The sequence below is a fragment of the Bos taurus genome, chromosome 10, assembly GCF_002263795.3.
Source record: "Bos taurus isolate L1 Dominette 01449 registration number 42190680 breed Hereford chromosome 10, ARS-UCD2.0, whole genome shotgun sequence".
NCBI lineage: Eukaryota > Metazoa > Chordata > Mammalia > Artiodactyla > Bovidae > Bos > Bos taurus.
Genome location: NC_037337.1, coordinates 7,361,195 through 7,374,319, shown reverse-complemented (window position 1 = coordinate 7,374,319; position 13,125 = coordinate 7,361,195). Strand labels below are relative to the sequence as shown.

General features: G+C 47.0%; 1 protein-coding gene across 1 annotated transcript in view; it reads right to left on the bottom strand.

The window, feature by feature from the left end:
• Positions 1-12,569, bottom strand: part of SV2C (synaptic vesicle glycoprotein 2C) — a 220,643-nt gene extending 208,074 nt beyond the window's left edge. The window contains exon 1 of the mRNA XM_005211209.5: positions 12,347-12,569. The gene's annotated coding sequence lies outside the window, so the exon portion shown is untranslated. The remainder of the gene's footprint in view (positions 1-12,346) is intronic.
• Between the last annotated feature and the right edge of the window lie 556 nt (positions 12,570-13,125).

Below are 13,125 nucleotides of genomic sequence, written 5' to 3'. Positions count from 1 at the left end.
AGAGGCCGCCCTGTGTTACAGCTTGCCCCTCCCCACCCCCGAATATAAATCTTAGTACACACAGTGCTAAAACACAGAGAATCTAGAGCAGTCCAACAGTGCCTACTAATTACATATTTTGCAATGCCTTATTAAATATTTTTCACAGATGAAATAACCTGCCTGCACACATAAATTTAAATATCTATATAATATCCTAACAGTAATAAGTAAAATTCAAAGAAATAATAAATTATGCTTTAAAATATGTAAATGTCCCAGTGTAGTGGCTCTAGAATACAAAATGAAGACAAGGGATGCTTGCTTCTAAATGTGGTCATCACGAATGCAAACAATACCAATGTAGACAAATAGAGGTGAGCTTATTAGCAACTTGGGCTTCCCTGGTGGCTCAGTGGTAAAGAATCTGCCTGCAATGCAGGAGACACAGGAAGTTGCGGGTTTGATCCCTGGGTCGGAAAGATCCCCTGGAGAAGGAAATGGCAACTTACTCCAGTATTTTTGCCTGGGAAATCCCATGGACAGCAGAGCCTGGAGGGCTACAGTCCATGGGGTTGCAAGAGTTGGACACGACTCAGGGACTAAACCACCATCCATTAGCAACGTAAATATCACAACTAGTGTTTTGTTAGTACTGGTGATGGGACCTTTGAAAATGATGAACAACTCTTGGTAAAATTTTAAATAAAACAACATAGAATCTTCCCTTGATTTACAAGTAATTTCACTCCTGGAAAATATACTCTATGTAAAAACCATATAAAATACTTGTAGATCAGTCGGTAAAGAATCCACCTGCAATGCAGAAGACCTGGGTTTGATTCCTGGGTGGGGAAGATGCCCTGGAGAAGGAAATGGCAGTCCACTCCAGTATTGTTGCCTGGAGTAATCCCACGGACAGAGGAGCCTGGCGGGTTACAACCTACGGGGTCGCAAGAGTCGGACACGACTGAGCAACTAAGCACACACAGCAGGCTTAAATTACAAGAAACAAAATTTTCACCTACGTAGGCATCAATGACAGTACCAGAAAGTTGTACAGTGTGTGAGGCAATGCTTTGTTACATGGAACTCTCCTGTCATCCTGTCTTTGGTCAGCAGAATGCGGACTGAAGGGACAAGCTACCAGTTCTGAGCCGAGCCTTAAGAGGCATCACGTGTTCCCACTTACCTTTCTTGTATTTCAGCTGTCTCCATGCAGAAATACGAACTGACAGCCAATTATTCCAAGGAGGATTAAAAGCCTGAACCTAACCTGCAACTTGGAGAAAACCCAACAAAGGTCAACCTAGATCAGCCAGCGCTCAGTCAATCTACAGATGCATGGGTGAAAAATGATTATTACTTTCAGTTACTAACTTTTAGAGTGGCTGGTAAGGCAGCGTGACTTAGTAATAAATGTCTGGCACATACTTGTCCACCTAGCACAGGGGAGGCAAAGAGGGTTAAAACAGAAATAGAAACGTCAATAAGAAACTTGTGATGTTGGACAGAATGTGGAAGGAAGACTGGGTGGAACCCAGGGAACCGGCGGAAGCTAACTGGTGCTATATAAACACAGTGCTGCTCACTGGCTGTAGGGGCCACTGGGTATGGGGAGAGCCCTGCAATAAACCACGCCGATGCCAGTCTCATGAGCTCTCTCCCCTGCAACCACCCTGAAGGACAGAATAGGCAAGTCTGCCATAATCTGACAAATTCACGTAAAGCAGGCAGAGACATGATGAGGACCGAATAAGGCCCATGGCTGTCACAAATAAAATCCCTGTCCTCAAAACTCAAGTTAAGGGGTTCCTTTATCCTTTCAGATTACAAACACAGATATCATTAAATAATCAGTAGGCCCACAGAAAGCCCATAAGTATTTCATTTTTGCCAACATTTTTGCCTTCAGAGAACTTGATATCTTCTATAAACCTCTCTATCATTTACACATTTTAAAAATTAATTAAATGTATCTATCATTCTATCTACTTACTAACCTTCTGAATTTTTAGGGCTGTTATTCAATGATAAATAAAAGAAATAGTGAGCTTTAAAAACTGTATATAATCACAGGCAATGATTACAGGTTCAAATGGGCTAAAGACTCATTTTAAATAATTCATATATATTTTTTAAGATCTTCAGATAACACTGCATGACTCTGTAAAGTTTCTAGAATCTTTACAAAAAAACTGACTAAGCCTATACTAGCCAAGGGAGTGAAGAAAATACAATTAGATACAAGAATCACAGGGTTCACAAAATAAAAACAAAGCAGTGATTGTAAAATTGTACGTAACTATGCAATAAATTTGACAACCTGGCTAAAATTGACAATTTTTTTTTAAGGCTGCTTACCAAAACTGACACAAGAAGAAATAGAAATTCTAAAATTCTAGAGCCTTTATCTATTGAAAATAAATGATTTTGTAATTAATCAGAGGCTTAAGAGCAGAAGATGAAGTTCCATACACGTTCAATTTCAGCAAGTTAGAAACAGAAGGAAGCTTACAGAATCCGGTATGAGTAGCTGTCAAATGGCAGAACCTCTCTATCATCTACTTGGGGGATGTAGACCTCGGGCAGAGCTGCCCTGCGGCCAGCAGTGTGGAGCAAGCCTTCTCTGACTCCAGCACACTGTAGACTGGACGTCTGGGAGTCTAGAGTCAGCATTCTGGCACAGCCGTGACATTCTAAGGTACTTCGGCAGTTGTAAGGCTCTGTCAAGCACTGTCTCTGATGGTGGGCATGAAAAAACAAGGCATCTGGGCAGGTTAGGGAGAGTTGGGGCTTCCCTGGTGACTCAGGCAGTAAAGAATCTGCCTGCAATGAGGGAGACCTGGGTTTGATCCCTGGGGAAGGGAATGGCAACCCACTCCAGTATTCTTCCTGAAGAATCCCATGGACAGAGGAGCCTGGTAGGCTATAGTCCATGGGGTCACAAAGAGTCGGATATGACTGAGCAACTAACACTTAAGGGAGAGCTATGTTAAGCACCTCCAAAGGACTGAAATCAGAACAGCAGAAGTGGGTTATGACTAAAATGGACATCCAAGGAGCTTCTGGGGCACAATCTCCTCCATGATCTGGGTTTTGTTTAAAAACATGTGCTCAGTTTATAAAAATCAATTCAGCCATACCCTTCTAAAAAGCACACTTTTCTGTGTATTATACTTCAATTTAAAAAAGATTTTTTAATAATTAAAAATATTTTTAGCCCCTATGTGTACAGGGCCAGGAGTTACAAAGATCCCAAAGTTTTGGGCTCTTGCCTTGAAGTTCAAGGGACTCAGAGTCTAGGAACTCCTGAGTTAAGGGACTCAGCTCCAGTGGAGGGGCCACGGTGACACAGGATGAGAAGCACTCATGTTGTATGGCTGCAAGGGGACTGGGAGAGGCAGAGAAAGGGGCCCTAACTCTGCTGTGGAGGGTCATGACACGTGATTTTTAGGCTGAGGCTTGGAGGACAGGTAGGAGCCTTTGCCATGAACCAATGTGCGGATGTTCAGAGTTGGGGGAGGCAAGATGGTGGGAGGGAGGGCATGCCAGGTCCACAAGAAGAGAAGATAAAAAAAGTGCTGACCTTCAGGCCCATCAAATACACAGTCACAGTAGAGAATGAAGATCAAGCCAGTCAATCCTTAAGGAAATCAACCCTGAACATTCATTGGAAGGACTGATGCTGAAGCTCTGATAATTTGGCCACCTGATGCAAAGAGCTGACTCATTGGAAAAGACCCTGATGCTGGGAAAGACTGAGGGCAGGAGGAGAAGGGGATGACAGAGGATAAGGTGGTTGGATGGCATCACCAATTCCATGGAAATGAGTTTCAACAAACCCTGGGAGATGGTGAAGGGCAGAGAAGCCTGGCGTGCTGCTGTCTGTGGGGTCGCAAAGAGTCAGACATGACTGAGCGACTGAACAACAACAGTAGAAAGAATAATGTTCCTCAAAGTAAAATGTGCAGCCAGTTAATCTAGCTTATGACAGCTACTGGACACATAAGAGTTACTGATAACAAGGGTGGAGGGAGGTGGGAGGGACTCAGCTTTAACAACCTAGGTCAGCAACCCGGAGTCCTTCTCACAGGCTACTGTATCGAACATTGATAGGTTTGTGCCTTTGTTCTCTCAAAATGAAAACTGCTTTATACAGTACCAAACTAACTTATGTTCTCAAAACTTTGATTATCTTACTGGTATTATGAACTGGAAAGACATTCACAGGAAAAACCAGCATGGCTTCCTACCACTTAAACATCGGGACATATTTATATTTATTTAGATGAGAAATAGCATCACAGGGACATCTTGAAATTAACCTTTACCACCTTTACTGATGCCTTAATTACAAAAGGTAATATGTGTCTATTGCTGAAAACTCAAAATGATTGAGAAATATATCAAGTAAAAGTGTCAGATCCTCTCCATCTTTTTCCCCAAAGATAACAGTTTGATCTCTTTATCCTTCCAGACTTTTTAACATACCTTAATTTTTTAATAGTGACATGCTGCATATTCTGGCTAATATTAATAAATTCTATATTTTTAACTAAAACATAATTTCAAAAATAGTTCCAATAACATCGGTTCACCTCAGTTGTTGCACTGGCAGTGTAGTGTTTCACTATTTAAATGCACCATAATTGACGTGATCATCCTCTGATGCGCATTTAAGTTGTTTACAGCTTTTCACTCTTGTAAGTAATGATGCCATAAACAGCGTTACAAAAATGAGAAGATTTATCTGAACATTCTGATACCATGAAGTATGTCTGAAAGGGAAGGACTAAAATGTCTCCCAGGAAAGGACTCATCCCAAGCAAAAGGCAATTTCAGATCCACTGTTTATAATCTAGGACAATGGGCTGTCATCAGCGGGGGACGAGAGAATGTGAGCACAGGACACGGTGTCACTGGGAGTGTCCGCTTGCCAGCCATGTGCTTTCACATACTCTCTAAACTCCCCAGGGACAGCGAGAGTACCTGGCGGAACCAGCGGATGCTGGGATGCTGGAGCCAGGGCATCCTGGGCACAGGGAGGCGGCTCTGGCAATGCTGCAGTGATGTTGCTGCAGGGCACTAGGGATGAGGACCGAAGGAGTGTCCCCAAGGATGCAAAGAAACAGTGAGAAATCTTTAAAGGAGGCTGGGAATCCACAACAGGGGGGAGGAACAGGACCAGAGAAATGGCTGTAGATGTTATTGTGGGTCTATAATTCTACCCTCACACTGACGTGGCCCACAGGAAACCCAGGCCGCAGATTCAATTGGATACTTCAAAAAATAATAATATTTATACTTAAATTACTTGTGTGTTCAATGCAGCTCATACTGTATTTAATGGGTGTAAACTGGGGCAATGCTGTCACATGTTGAAAATAAGAATATGAGGGCAAATTTGAGAATGGCTCCAAGGAATCACTGGACAGTCACTTCTTAAACACAAACACACATAAGCAGAAAAAGTGGCATGAAGAAAAAAATGGTATGCTTAGAACTACTAAAAAAAAAAAAGTAATATTAAGATGAGTACATCTTAAATCAGGCTGTGAAACTGAAAGTCACTCAGTCGGTGTCTGACTCTTTGTGACCCCATGGACTATACAGTCCATGGAATTCTCCAGGCCAGAATATTGGAGTGGGTAGCCTTCCCCTTCTCCAGGGTACCTTCCCAACCCAGGGATCAGACCAGGCTCTCCCACCTTGCAGGCAGATTCCTTACCAGGTGAGCCACAAGGGAAGCCCAAGAATACTGGAGTGGGTAGCCTATCCCTTCTCCGGCAGATCCGCTAGTCAGAGCCTGATGTGACAAAGTGGGTCACCTTCTCTACCTACTGCCAAAATGCGCGGCTGTTCCTTGCTGCAGAGGCCCCAGTGCTGTGTGACTCATCTGGGTAATTGAGAGCAAAGAACAACATCTCAGATACTTCTCTTAGAAAAACTGCAACCCTCCAAGATGACTATTTATCTTGGGTGAACCTGCAGATTTTAAAACCTGAATAGTGGAGGAGATACCCACCTAAAACAGCTGCTGGTGGTCCTGGTTTTCCCGAAAGGCAGACCTGGAATTTTGAGACCCTGGTTCAGCAACTGCAAGAGCAGCGATGGGGAAGAGAAGGTGACTGAAGGATAGGAGACCTAAGACTAGTTTCTTCCAAAGCTCCCGGTGCTTAGTTAAAGATATGGTTACACCTTCTGGTCATAACCAGGTGAAGACAGTCAGGGAATAGTGCAAAGAACACTGAATTTGGTTCAGTCAGTTATAAGCTATAGGTAAATCACAAATTCTCTGAGTAATGCAAGGTCCTAGGGTCATTATGAAGACAAAATATAATACTCCCGATGTCCATGTTATATACAAACGTGCGTGGGTTACCAGGACACACAACGTAATGGCAAGGTCCAATGTGAAGGGAAAACGGGGCATGCTTTGTTCAAGGAATTTTAAAAGGTGAGGGCAGAGCATAAATCAAACAAAAGACCCTTCCTAGGACTTCCCAGGTGGCTCTGCTGCTACTACTGCTAAGTCACTTCAGTCGTGTCTGACTCTGTGTGACCCAATGGACGGCAGCCCACCAGGTGGCTCTAGTGGTAAAGAATACGCTTGCCAATGCAGGAGACACAGGAGACGTGGGTTCAATCCCTGGGTTGGGAAGATCCCCTGGAGAAGGAAGTGGTAACCCCCTCCAGTATTCTTGCCTGGAAAATCCCATGGATGGAGGAGCCTGGCAGGCTACAGTAGATGGGGTCACAAAAGAGTTGGACATGCTTAAGCACACACACACATACACACACACGCACAAGTGTGAGACCCTGTTGTGACTACATACACCACAGGCCCATGAACCAGCCTCAGGAGTCACTGCTCACCAGATGGGTGCCCTGCTGTAACTGCATAGGTGAGTCTCCAGAGTACCCTGCATTTGGTCAATAGTCCAGAAACATTCAGGATTGCATTGCAATAAAAGTAAGTAGGATTTCATATATTTAAAAGGACCCTTTCATTTTATAAGACAAACATTGGGAGAAGAGAAAAGGTACCTTTTATTGTATACTGCCTACAAGGTAGGAGCTTTATGTATATTTTTCCTATTTAACCTCCACACACAACCTTAAAAAGTAGATATAAAAATCATCTTTTCACAGCTCAAGAAATTAAGGCTCTGAGAGGTTAAGAAACTTGTCTATGATTACACCATTTTTCTCAAACAGCTCATTAATTCATCTGATAATGTTTACTGAGCTCCTTCTAGGGAAAAAACAGGAAGACAAAACAACCACCTCGCCCCAGTCCTGTCCATGGATTCTTGGAGTTTAACAACTTAGTCAGGAGAGAGAGCTATTCATGAAAGAATCTCATTTTTTTTTTTTAAAAGGAAATGTAAAATTAATGAACTTTATAAACAGAGTTGCCAGATTTAGCAAATAAAAATACAGAATGCCTAGATAAATTGAAATTTCATATAAATAATAAATAATGCTTTAATATGTCTCATGCAATATTTGAGACATTTATGTTAAAAATTAATTGAAATTTAACTGAGCATGCTCTTTTTCTCTGACAATCTTATGGAGAAGGAAAAGTACACTGTGATTGGGGAGGGCATTTTAACCTCACAAAAGAGGTTCAGGAGGCTTCTCCAGAAAGGGAAGATTGGACTGAAACCTAAATAACACCAGGCATTAATGTGAGGAAGGCAGGCTGGAGCAAGTGATGAGCTTGCCGTGGCAGGAGAAGACTGATGTTTGAAGGCTGCTAGGATGGGAGAGGTTCGGGGGTTAGGTAACCCGAGGTTACGGAAGTGAGCTGGGGCCAGACCACCCAGAGCCTTACAGACTTTGAAGGCCAAGGTTTTCAGTCTTTATGCCAGTAGACAGACCTGTCTATGTCACGCTCCCTCTGCCTACGCCCGTCTGTCTCCACAGAGTCCTTCCCAAACACAGACTTCACTCTGCCTCTGCCTCTTACCAAAGAAGCCAGCCATCTTGAAACCTGCCTTGCCAAGCTAGAATGTGATCCCTCTGAGAGTTTCAAGCAGACATTCCATCAGTACCAAACAGAAAAACACAGCTTAGAGAGCCCACGTGTTCTGGGTCCCTGCTGCATGGCCAAGTACTATTTCAAGTGTTCCTGCAACTGTGGTCCCCAGACGACAGCATCCAACCCATGGGACAGAACCTGAGAAACTGCACACTCTGGGCCACACAGGAAACCACGCATTTGGGACGCCTGGGATGGGGTTCAGAAATCTCCACCTGGACAAGCAACCTGGGGGAGCACATGACTATTCAAGAATTCTGATCTATTAGACTCTTCTAGGATTTCTAGTTCACAGGGTTTTCAAAGAATAGTAAATGACAGGAGAAAGCACTCTAACTTGTCATAAATCTCATTGTGCTCTTAAATTATAAGAGGGCCTGAGTGCTATACAAAGACGAAAACCCATCAATACAGTTTACAGTGTCTGGTCTAAATCATTTGTATCACCTACTGTCCACAGGAAAAGATACAACAGGCACGGTGCGCTTTAGGTGGTCAAGAGAAAACATTTAAAGTGTCATATTAAAGCGAACTCAATATTCACTTTACATTAAACTGAGATTATTATTTTTCAACTCTGGTCTTTTTAAAATGTTTTAACTCATACCCCTCATGGCATAATACAAAATCTAACAGACTAATTACAAATACACAGCCATGGTCCCATGTAAAATTGCAATGAGTTAATTAAAAAAAATCTCTTATATTCTATTTATAAGAAAAGTTCAAATTTAAAATATTATGTATTATATATTTCTTATATTTTATGGAGGGAAAGAACATTAGAATCAGAAAGGACCAAACCATCCAATCCAGCCCTCTTAGTTCATCTCATTTTGTTTACTTCTTTCCAGGGAAACCACTTGATATATAATGGCTACCAACCTTTCCTAATTACAAGGGGTGTTTCAGATAAACTATATAGTGTCTTTATATCCTCATTCCAGCAAGAATTAAAACAGTAACTTCATCCCCCCTCGTTATTTCAGCTATGTCAAAAAAAAAAGAAGCTTCCAATTTTATCCACTGCAACATTTTACACTAGCTACTCAACAGAGATGGAATTTAAAAAGTAAAACTCTAATTAATTTCGCAACGTTGTACCAAAGCTGCATGGAGTTGATGGAGGGGGGCTGCCTCTCCTAGGTTTACAGACTTTATCGAAATGATGAGTTTGTGTTAAATGAATAATGGTATCCATGTCATAAGCCATGGCTCAGACAGAAACCTCAGCAACATGGAACCAAGAAGCAGTGATGATCATAGATTTTCTCCTGATACAGCTGCATAGAATTAAAAGGACATTTTAACTTTTACTCTTCACGGGAATCTACCATCATGCATGAGTAACATGAATAGCAACATAGTGACCTGATTCGGAAGGCATTCTGACACATCAGATACTTTTATTCATGAAACATGTCATCAAGAAGTCTACCTCAGAATAAGAGCTAACACCCCTAATTACAGGAAATGGATTTTCTGGTACTTGTGGTCAGGTAATATACTGCACATTTTGATGTCTTCTGCAGTAATTGCCTGTGGAAACTACATTCTGTTTTCTGAGGGACCTTCCACACTTACAGAATATGACAGTATCAATAATGACTAGGATTTTTACCTAAAAGCTCCTAGGCTAGTGTGCTGCTCAGACCCAATGCTACTTTCAAATGTCATTGGGTCATGAAAAATAAATTTAATTTCTCCACTACATCATCAAAACACTCAGATGCAATCCAGAGCTTTCCCTCCCCTGCCCCCCTCCTCCAGACAGCCAGCAGCTAATGGCATTTGATTTTATATTAGACTGCTAGGACAAGTCTATTGTCTGCATTTGCTGACACTGAAGGCCAAATTTCATTAAAGGAACAGTGCCGGAGGAAGTCGCCAGACTTTTTTTAAAAATATGTTTTCTCTTTCCTTAAAGGGATTTTGTTTTATAATATTTGCCATGCATACAGAATACGTACGTCCAGAACTCTGAGACGCTCTCTTTTGTCCTCAAAACAACTTTTTAATAAGAGCTAGTCTCAGCTATTTTTCACATTTCTCAAACACGGAGGATGAACCCAAAAGGGTAAGTCACCTGCCCATAACATAAGGTGGTGACATAACACAATACTTGGGGGAAATGAGACTAGGACCTTTAACTCTCTTCTCTTTAATAACTACGTTCCCTCCTTTCTCCCGTTAACCCAAATCCATCACTCCCTTCATTCATTTTGCCACACATCCTGCCAATGTGGGCTCATCCAGGAAAGCCGGTAGAAAAATCTTTGCCATTAGGTTTCCAGAAAGTGGGGTCCTTTTTTTGTTGCTGTTGTTAATACGTAGAATGAAATGTGGATTGGCCTTTTTATTCTCTACCAGAGAATGCACTTGGAATGCACTTGGAATACGGTTTTCAACACATTTTTAGGAAGAATGTGGGCACATTGTTTTGCAAGCCTTTCTCAAGCTCCACTTAGAGGCCGGGCCTCCTAACAAAACTCCTGAAGAACGGTGAAGGAATGGATCAGCGCTACAGAATCCGAAGAACCTCAACATCAAAGCTTTCACAGGAAAACTGGCCGTGAGCACGAGGCCTTTCGGAACTGACCACTGAAAATGAGCGGATGCCGGATTAATACCCAATTCTCCCCCAGGGTTAAGGATAGCAACGGAACTGAAGCAACTTTCCTTCTCGCCCTGTCAGTCGGTTAAGAATGAAGGGAGGAGGCCCAGAGTAGGAGGAGACCGTCAGGGAATCCCTGTCGCAGCGCCTTAAAAGACGCTCCATCTTCTCGGTCCCCGGGGAGCTTCCGGCCTCTGCGGCGCCTCGGCTGCACTGCGGTGCACTGCGGAGCCGCCGGCCGGCCCGCGGCCGGGGCCCTGCGGGGCTTCCCTCGCCGCCCGCCCCCGCCGCAGTCCGCCTGTCCCCGCCTCCGCCCGCGCCTCCCCTAGTCGCCGCGCCCCGCGCCGGGGCCGCCGCAGGACATCCATCCTCCGAGAGCCTTTGACGCACACACGCGCGCTCCCAGACGGAGACTCCGCCGCCTCCCGCATCCCCAGCCCTCGCCCCCGCTCGCGGGCCCGCATTTGCATCACTAACGCACGCAGCCAGTGACGCGAGCGCCCTCCATCACCCTCCACCTCCCCCGCTCCGCCGCCCCGACTCCCCCACCCCGGCTCGGGCCGTCCGGCGGCACCTCCAGCCCGTGTGACTCAGCCCCTCCCTCTCCGTCCCCGCGCGCCGGGCGCCGCGGGTCCCCGCACGCCCACACGAAGGCTCTGCCCGCTGCCCCCAGCCAAGTTCATCACCGTATTTCGTAGTCCTGGTGGGCCCAGCCCCAGGCTGTCCCTTCGGCACGCTGGAAGAAAGTCTTCCCAGTTCTAGAACCCAGAAGCGGGGGGGGGGCGGGGGGGGCGGGGGGGGGGAGAGCCCGCCAAGAGAAAGGGTCACTGAGGTGGAGGAATCGCCTCCACCGCCCTTCTCAGCACCTGAAATCATTTCGGTAGTTTATTTAAAGGTGACGGCCCCTCTCCCCGCGGAGCTTCACACCAGTGGAGCTCTCTCGCCGCGCCTGGCACACAGTAGGCGCTCAGTAGGTTTTTACTAAATGAAGGCACAGTGTGGTTAAGCGCAGACACACACAGCCCCGCGGGGTTCCGGGCTCTCCAGCCCTCGCTAGTTCTCGTGCGGACACTAGACTAGACGGGGGCTTCGAAGATCTGGGGAGCGGGGAACAGTCCTTACATCTCAGGTGTTTCTTTTAGACTTCCGCAGGGCCCACTGCGGCTGCCTCTGATCTCCCGCCGCCCGCCCGTCTGCAAAGGGATTCCCGGCTAAAAAGTTGAGCCCAAGGCTGGGTTGCGGTACAGGGGTACCGGCGAGGCGCAGTCGGACACCCGGCCAGGGTTTCGTAGCTGCTCGTTTTAAATCCGCCTCCTCCTGCCCATCGAATCACAAAAGCAAAGGATAGTAGAGGTCCCTGCAGAACGAGGGCGCGGCCCCCGCAACCGCCGCAGCTGCCCACCTACCTCCGTCGAGAATCCGGGATAAAGCGCGCCCGCTTCCCCCAGACCAAGCCCAGGCAACCGGGGGTCACTCTATCTGCTTTACCCCTACTTCCTCGGTCCTGCTCCTACAAAGGCATCCGGCCGGCCGGGCAGCACCTCGCACCTGCAACCACCTCCCCGTGGGCGGGTGGGGCAAAGTTGCTTTTTCTAAAAGGCCACGAAAAGTTCCCCAGGCTGCAGCGCCCGGCCTGCTGGTCCCGGAGGGACAAGAAGTAGCGGCGGGAACATCCGCCCCCGCTGCCAGGGTCCCCTACTCACCGCGCCAGCCGCCGGACACCCACTTCCTAGGACAGAGTCAAGCCTTCAGCCTTCAGCCTCGCTCCTCCGGGGCGCCTCCGTCTGCCGCGCTCTCCCGCAGCGCGCGGAGTGGCGACTCCTCGGAGCGGCGACTCCTCGGAGCGGGTCAGCCACGAGAGGCGGGGCGGGTGAGCGGCTCGGGGCTCGCAAGCTGCGATCCTCCTCCTCCGCCTCCGCCGCCTCGCCTCCGCCCCCCGGTGCTGCAGTGCCGGGCGGCGGCGTGGCGAGAGTACGAGCGGCGCGCGAGAAGGGAGTCACGGCGCGCGGGGGAGGCGGCAGCCGCGCACGACTAGCTGCGGGGCGGGCCAGCGCGCTCCGGGAAGTCGGCGTCTTGGGCGCTGCGGCGGCGGCGCGGGATGGGGCGGGTAGGGTCACCCCCAAGTCGCAGGTACTTTTGGAGAAGTCAGGGCTCCGAGTTCGCAGTAGGAGGGTGAAAAGGGACCCATTCTTTAATTAGTCACTGCGTGTGACGGTGCGTTGCGCACCTGGGGGCGGCGCCCGGAGTCTGTCCGGTGGGACCACAGGGAATCCCGAGTGTGGGAGCCCGCGGGTGCCTAGCGGGGAAAGGCGCACCTCCTGTTTCTGGGGCCTGGGGGCTGACCTGTTTAACTTTGACTCGGCTTCCCCGGGAGCCACCAGGCCGGGCTAGGTGCCCCCACCTCCCCCTCCCCCACGCTGACATACAAGTGGAGGCGAATCTTGGGCGCAGCAGGAGCAGACGGGGAGGGGGGAAACTTTGC